Here is a 9091-nt window from a genome sequence, read left to right on the forward strand (position 1 = left end):
AGGAAAAGTTTAAGTGATGTGTTTGTTCTGCCTTGATCAGTTCATACCGAACAAACTTAAAAATACAGCTAAGCATACACCATGGATGAACAGCCGTACTATTCAATTAAAACGTAAAGCCAAACGTCTAAGAAAGAAAGGCTCAGCTCCTAGCAATCTAACCAATATTCGTGTCGCTATTTCAGAATCCATTGAACGTGCAAAAAGATGTTATTTTAGTAACACACTACCTAATTTTATTACAGAAGACCCCAAGAAGTTCTGGAACTTTCTTCTTCTTTCTGGGGTTTTACGTGCGAAAACCAGTACTGATTATGAGGCACGCCGCAGTGGAGGGCTCCGGATTAATTTTGACCACCTGGGGTTCTTTAACGTGCACTACAACGCAAGCACACGGGCGTTTTCGCATTTCGCCTCCATCGAAATGCGGCCGCCGCGGCCGGGATTCGATCCCGCGATCTCGTGCTCAGCACCGCAACGCCTTAGCTGACTGAGCCACCCCGGCGGGAAAGCTCTGGAACTTTATTAAGGAACAGAAGAAAGTCATAAGGAACATTATCTACGATAGCATTCCAATAACGGATCTCATGACTATCACTCACCTTTTCAATGGCCACTTCCACAGCCTCTTCTTCCCGCCCACTCATCACTCAGTCCAAACTTCACCTTCATGCTCCTCTAACGTTAACATATATCGTCAAGGTGCACTTGGCATGCTCCTCAAGCTCAAAGTAAAATCATCTAGTGGTCCAAATTGCATTCCCAGTACCTTCCTTCAACGTTACGCTGAAACTTTAAGTAAATTTCTTGTGATAGTTTTTCAGGCCGCTCTTAATTCTGCAGTACTTCCGCATGATTGGAAAGTAGCACCTATTGATCCTATATTAAAAGTGGGTGACCCGCCTTCAGTCTTGAATTATCGTCTGATTTCTATCCTATCCTCTTCTTGTAAATTCATTGAGCACATTGTAGCTGAATGCATTACTGGCTTCTTGAACGAGCATAACATTTTATAACTTTTCCAACATCGCTTCACAAAGGGTTCTCGACGGTCACCCAATTAAGCACAGCCATTGATGCTTTTGCTCCTATTCTTGACAAGGCTGGCCAAGTAGACGTACTATTTTTGGATTTCGAAAGGCTTTCAATGTACTTCCTCACGACAAATTAATTTTCGAATTAGAATTCCTTGGTCTTCCTAGCTTCCTCATATCCTGGGTTTCTGCTTATCTAACGGGTCGAAACCAGTACGTAGTTACCAGTACGTGGGCAGTACATGGCAACAGTACATGGGCAGCAGTCTGATCTTCAATAAAGTTTTTCAACCAACCAACCAACAGTCTGATCCACTTCCGGTGACCTCTTGCGTTCCTCAAGGTAGCGTGCTTGGCCCACTATTTTTTCTCATTTATTGTAACGGCATAGTTTATGTAATAGATGCCCCCATTGTTATTCGCCTATTTGCCGACGAGTGTATCATTTTTAACGACATTATACAGCTAATGACCAATAGCACTTTATTCAGCCTTGAACAATATTCTTCAGTGGAGAAACAAATGGGGGATGAAACTCAACTTTCGTAAATCTGTGCTACTACGTATAACTTAAAAAAAAAAAAACTGAAGTTTCCTTACTCCATTGGCCCAGACCCCTTGACTGAAGTAATCGCATACAAGTATCTCGGAACTACAATTACTAACAACTTAAACTAGAATAGCCTTATTAACAACACTGCTTCTTCTGGTTTTAGAAAACTATGTCTACTACGCCATAAGCTCAAAAATGCAACCCCTGAGGTGAATTCATTAGCTTATACCACCTTTATTCGACCCAAACTGGAATATTGTTACGTTAGTTGGCATCTATTCACTAAAACTAGCACTTATGCCTTTGAGAGGATACACAGAAGACTCATTCCTTCTATTTTTTTTTTTTCGAATACGGCCGTGAAGTGTCTGTAACCGAGTTATTGCGCACTATTGAATTTCACCCCCTTCAAACAGGGCGAGAAAAGCTACGATTGAAATTCCTTTACTCCTTAATAAGCCGTAAACTTTACCCACCGTGGTTGCTCAGTGGCTATGGTGTTGGGCTGCTGAGCACGACGTCGCGGGATCGAATCCCGGCCACGGCGGCCGCATTTCGATGGGGGCGAAATGCGAAAACACCCGTGTACTTAGTTTTAGGCGCACGTTAAAAACCCCAGGAGGTCTAAATTATTCCAGAATCCTCCACGGCGCACCTCATAATCAGATCGTGGTTTTGGTACGTAAAACCCCTTAATTTATATATCTATTCATACTTTTGTGCTTCAATGCATAAAACGACGTTTTGTTAAGAAAGTGACTGGCACGCCAATGCATTTCTCCGCAAAGTTATAGAATTATTATCTCGACACTGTTGTCAGCCTGAGAATTAGTTCCAAGCGGATCCAAAGTTCACGGCAAGAATTTGTAAATTGCAACATGGGCCATAAGGTAATTAACTAAAAACTTAATTGGTTAATTAGTCGATTATGCATTTCAATTTATTGTGAAAGTAATGCCCGCCTCTTCAAGTAATGCCCGCCTAGGGACATAATCGCTTAGGGACTTTGAGGCATTGGCCTGCGCGCGCGGCGGCTGCTAGTTACTGAGCGTGGATCTTTTATCTCCGGGACCGGGCGCAGCGACCTTGCCGAGCGCAGCTCGTATACGTGCGAGCAAATCGTTTAGGGCGCGTTGAATGTCTGGCGGTGGCTGGCCCACGCCGGCCGCGCTTTATTATTGTAGCGTTTGTTCTAGTGGCGGAAATCCTTGCAGTAGTGGGGGTGTGGCATGACGGCTTTTGATCTCGGTGAACTGTGGTGGTGTAAACAAGCGGATACTGCTCGCGTTTGAACCCCGGTGCTGCGGCGGAAGCCACGGTGCCGGGCGCCGACGCGAAACGGCGGTCGTTGGGGCGTGCTTCGCGTCGGCCGTTGGGGTGTTGCGGAGCGCAGCGTAGCAACACCGCAAATAAAAAAATACTGCTCCAGTCAGGTAGACTGCTCCCTCCCTGATAGTGAGATTATATTTGGATCATCAAAACAGTGATCATCAAAACAGTGATGCGTTTTTTAAGAATATCATCGTTTCTCTCTCGCACCCTGTAAATCCGCTTGTTTACACCACCACAGTTCACCGAGATCAAAAGCCGTCATGCCACACCAACACTACTGCAAAGATTTCCGCCACTAGAACAAACACTACAATAATAAAGCGCGGCCGGCGTGGCCCAGACACCGCCCGACATTAAACGCGCCCTAAACGATTCGCTTCCTACGCACGTACGAGCTGCGCTCGGCAAGGTCGCTGCGCGCGGTCCTGTAGAGAAAGAGAGCCACGCTCAGTAACTAGCAGCCGCCGCGCCAGACCAGTGCCTCAAAAGTCCCTAAGCGATTATGTCCCTAAGCGCCTAGGAGCTCCACAATTGCCATGACAACACGTGTTAAGCGGAAGTGACATGACCCGCAGTGCCACGCCCCCGCTGTATCTTCTAACAATTGGAAAGTCGCCACCGGGAGAAGAGGAGCCGACCAATCGGGGGGCGCGCCGGGGAGGAGGAGGAGAGGCGCCGGGGTATAATGGCAGGTGTTCGCACGATGAACGCCGCTCGGCGCGAGCGGTGTCCATTGATCGTCTACCCCAGCGATCACAAGGCCGTACTTGTAAAGGGCAAAAAACAGCCGACGTGACACCTGCGAAAACCCAAGCAATAGGAGGGACTAAACAGTGAATAAAAGCGTTTTCTGCCCTACCTTGATGTTCATGTCTTAATAAAAAAATGCAGCCAGGTCCACGAAGTGAAATCTGTCGAAACAGCGGTGATGTCGTCATTCCTTCGGTCTAAAACGAAGACTACCACATCATAAAAAGGAACCATACGCGACCATCGCAGAAACAGAACGAACACAGCTCCACTGTTTCGACAGATTTCACTTCGTGGAACTGGCTGCATATTTTTTTTTTTTTTTTTTTTTTTTTGACGCCGCTCTATTGTTGTCGCTCACTTTTTTCGCACAAGCATTTTCTGCTGTCGCGATCACACGAACATTGAGAAAATCAAAAAAGAAATTAGAACGAAACACGAAAGGAAGACACCGATACAAAGTTCAACCTAAAAAATTATTAGTCTCTAATGCTTATTCTTCTCGCTTATATCAAGCTGCTTGTTTATTCACGAGTACACGACTCATTGAAAGTTGAAGTGTTACGCAGAAAAAAAGGCTTTCTATACGCGTCCTTTCTTCGGGCAAAAATGTATTCCACTTAATATTAATGTATTTATGTCGAATGCATTAATTGTATACGCTGTGTTCCTTCTTTATTATTTCATTATGTATTTTACTGCCAGTTCTGTTCATAATTGTTTCCGATGTAGCTTCACCCCTCTCCCAGGGACAGACGTGGCCTGAACGCAAGTTGGCTCGCCAGCTTACATTAACACACTGGAGCGGTGGGGCTCCAATGACTAAAAGATGATTCACCTGTGCATTCACTCGATTTCTGCCTACAACTCCGACTGCCTCCAGACTTGCTACGACGGGAATCGGCGCTCTTGTGCCATTTGTTGCACGGCATGGAAGTCACAAATGTATATGCATTTTGCACTAGTCTGGCCGATAGCCCCGCGTGTGAAGTATATTGTTGTGAAGTAACAGTCAAACATCTCATCTGTGATTTCCCCAAGTTTTGAGGACGGAGGCGGGCGCTCTACCCTCCCCTCGTTTAAAGTTCGACAGTCGTCCGATTCCTAAATGTGCAGTTCTAAGCTTCTTGAGCATGCATGCCGCTCTGAAAGCCACGCTCCACGTTTTAATGACCACAGGCTAATCTGAAAAACTGTGACTGCATTCCGGCGTAACTTCCCTCTTCTTTCTTTATTTTTTCATCGATAGGTTCTCACGCTCCCACGTAGTCAAACTAGTAGGATACAACTTAAAAAAAAAAAAAAAAGAAACAGCAGCTGGCAACGAAGGCACACGGACCGCTCGGGGAAAATCGTCGTCATGCGACCTTTTCAAAATGGCGTCGTACTTGACACAACTGTACTTGTCGTACTTGTGCGTTCCACTATAATAGACGAGTGAAAACGTATAAAACTACGCGCTTAACATTTTATTTTTGTGGTTAGTCAATGTAATATAATGCCCCGTAATACTCAAATCAAATATCGTCATAGGTTCCAATTTAGAAGGGAGATCATGGAAGCCTTCTTTATCTCATTTGAAGGTAATAACTGCATCAGCAACGCTATCGATTACATTATCGCGAGGGAAATTACAAATATACAAAAATGTTTGGGTTTTCATGGTGGAAAATCGAACTTTTCTCGTATCACTTGTTCACACCCACGTCACCCTCTTCTGATCGTACTTACAGATGATTCTCTCTCATTTGTATATTTTGGTTCTGTGGGTTGGAGTTCTTTTTCTTTATTTATTTATTTACACGTATTGTTTTCTGAATAATAGCTTCAGTTGTGAGCTAGAAAAAAAAAAACGACACTCGTGTCGTCGTGGTTTGCCCTGTTTTTACAAAACATGCAAATAAGGAGGATGATAAAAGTGATCATAATGACAAAATATCAGGTTATTCAGTCAAGAAGGGAGTCATCGAGCTTGATGCATTGTAAATCATCACCTTCCTTTTAGTTATACATTTATACAGTTATACAGTTATTTTAATTATACACCCCTAGACATTCTTGCTTGATGACTTCATTATTGCTATATAACTTTCCCTGTTTATCCAGAAACCACCCATCATGGTTTCCGGGATAGGCTTCTGCCAACTGTTTTCCATGCTTTGATGGCCAGAATTTGTAAATACGCGAGCCCTGTAGAAATTCTGCACAGGGCGATATACGAAGCTCGCGACGCTCGCGGTAGGCAAGAGATGGCGTCGCTTATATTTACTTACTGTATGTGCGTAGATAATGGAAATGATTTAATTCTGGGGTTTCACGTGTCATAACCACGATATGATTATGAAACACGCCGTAGTGGGGGGGGGGGGGGGGGGGGGGGGGGTGCCGCATTAATTTTGACAATACGGGGCTGTTTAACGCGCACCTCAATCTAGGTACGCGATCATTTTTGCATCTCGCCGCCATCGAAATGCGACCGCGCTGCCGGGATAGAACCCGCCACCTCGAGGTCAGTAGCGCAACGCCATATCCACTAAGCTATACCGCGGCGGGAGATATAACGCAGCGGTGTGTTTCATGCACTGAGTCCATTGCTTGATTTCGCCACTGCCTCGCCATCTGGCATGTTATACCTGCGGCTGACCATTCGGCGCATATTAGAAACCATAAAGTTGACGCCGAAGTCTTGGAAGCGAATGAAAGTGAAATCAGCAAATCCGTTATTCGTCGCTGCTCTGCCGCCATGTTTGTATTCGTGCCTCCAATCTCATCTCGCATAATTTTCGCATATATAAGTTGATAATTTTATTAGCCAAGGTACACCTAAAAAAATTGAAATGCAACAGCAAGCTTCCTGCGCATACAGTGTAATTACGACTGAATTCGTACGGAGTAGGCAGGTATATGCAGTGCCCGGCATCGAAGCTAAGCGACTGTGTAACGTCGTGGCAGCCACATTAAACTGTCTCAAAACCAGCATGCGCCATATGGCGTGGAAACAACGCGGTCTTTAGGTCGGAAGTTGGTTTAAGACTGTGAAAGTTGTGCTGTGCTGCGTGTAAGTATAAACAACACCGTTATGCCGCATTCCAATTAAATTCTTGGGTTTTACGAGCAAAATACACGATATGATTCTGAGGCACGCCGTAGTGGGAGACTCCGGATTAATTTCGACCACATGGGGTTGTTTAGTGCGCACCCAATGCACGACACACGGACGTTTTTGCATTTCGCCCCCATCGAAATGCAGCCGCCACGGCCGGGATTCGATCCCGCGCTCTCGGGCTTAGCAGCGCATGCAACACTAAAGCCACTACGCCATCGCGGCGGGTATGCCGCATTCCAAGCATTTCACTGCGGTATTTAATTGCGCTGATATGGTCGTGCGCTGCCTGCTAGTGCTTGGAACCGCACTGCGCTGCGAAATATACATACATGGAGCTAAGCAATGCAGGCTACGCACACGCTTAAAACACTCCCTCCTGAGTTTCTCACACATTAAAGGATGCATTATCGAAGTGGTTAAAAAAAAGGAACATAAATGTTAACTCCAGGTGGAGAGATAAATGTATGTCTACGAGTTGTTGCTAAATCCGAGCCAACCGATGCGGCCCATCCGCGGGTAACTCTTCTCCAAGGAACCCTCGGCAGAGCACTTATAACGACGTCTTGGGTATTTAGTTGCCTTTGGTTGTTGCACTGTCTGCAGGGTCAACCCGCGTCACAATCCACATTAAAACCCTTGCCAAGACACGTATCGGGATCGACCAACCAAGTCAAAATGTTTTGTTTTTTTTCCCTTTGTACTCAGGATCCGATCAGTTTTTATTTCACCGTTTCCTGCGTAGGCATAGTTTACTCGGCGACAGAATGGCAAGGGGGGAGAGGCACAGAACTAGCTTAGCTCCTCTGATATGACCTCCGTACACCTTCGAACTGGTCCGGCATGGGTGGTTTCGTCGTTGTTATGATCTTTGTTTTTTTAAAAAAAGGAAAGTAATAATTAATTGGTCAAGGGCTCCCTCATGACATGACTTGACCAGAATATTCTACCCTAAAGCGTATGAAGTTTTTTACAGTCGACACCGCAAAGGTCGCTCTGACGAAGGCCGGATACTGGTCGAAGCATTAGATCTAGTGCTTTTTCTTTATTAGTAGACCAGCTCATGAACTGTGTGTAACTAAAACACCCTGTGTATAAAGATACGACGTAATGGCGGATCCGTCGCGAGAATGCTCTTCCCCAACGGCATTCCGCGAAGCTTCGCACTACCTTCAGAATACAGTGGTTAAATTACGTACAGAGCTGCTTGCCACACACGCATACCTTCCCGTCATAGGTGCTAGATATAGGAACCTGCACAAACAAGAGAAAGGAGTATGTGCCCTAGTGAATGTCGACAGAGCGGCGGGGGGCTCGCTGTTATAACGAAAGAGTGTTTAGAAGCGGCACTTGGCATTAAATACGCTATAGGATGAGAGTTTAGAATAGAATGTACGTAATCTATAACGTGTTGAACACAAACCGCCACCGCACGTTACGGTTAGAAAAGCGAGCCCTCAGCGGCGTCGGCACCGATTGCCAGTTACTGTACGTGCATTTACGATCACGTTTGCTCCCTCCCTACCGTCCCCCTCCCTGCAGAACCCCGTCTATACAGCATTCGCTATTTTAAGTAGACGAAGCAACATCGAAGTATAAGTGTGTACATTGTAGCCACACGACTGAAAATGCTTTTAAACGTATGCAGAATTACGACGTCTTACAGAACGCCGTAACTCGCGCTACTAGTTTTTAAGTTTTTTATTAGTGGTTTTTCTTGCGGTATGATTAAAGCAGTCTTCCGAAGAAGCGTTAAGAAAGAACTGGTTTGAGTGATAAAAAAACGGCACGACGGTCACTCGCGCCTGTTCGTGAACGAAAAGTGAACGCCAATTGAAGAGCGGTCCGCCGAGATAACTGTACGTAGAAGAGTTGTGCGTTTCTGCTTTCGTTAGTTAACGATTCTGTTAATTTGTGGATTGCAGTTTTGACTTCGATATTTTCGTAATTGTGAAATGCTGCAATACGAACGGATTTCCACCAATCACTTAGTGAATCGGCAGCGAAACGTTATTGCAGCATAGCGCTATATATTGGCGATGAGCCCACGTAGTCATAGTATAGCGTCGAGGGGCACCGAATAGAATGCGTTTTTCTTGCTTTGAAACGCGCATAAACGCTACGGAACAGGTGTGACAGTTGTTACGGCAGTGATGAGCACGCCGATCTGCACGGGCTGCGCCGAAACAGGCACGCTGCACCACAGCACACACAGAATAGGCGCTGACGCGAGGGAAGCATATATTTAGCTGTTCAGTGTGCTTATTCCCAACGTATCCTAACGTGAAACAGGGAAAAACCAACAAGAAACGTTCGACA

Source organism: Dermacentor silvarum, chromosome 1 (assembly GCF_013339745.2).
Source record: "Dermacentor silvarum isolate Dsil-2018 chromosome 1, BIME_Dsil_1.4, whole genome shotgun sequence".
NCBI classification, from domain to species: domain Eukaryota; kingdom Metazoa; phylum Arthropoda; class Arachnida; order Ixodida; family Ixodidae; genus Dermacentor; species Dermacentor silvarum.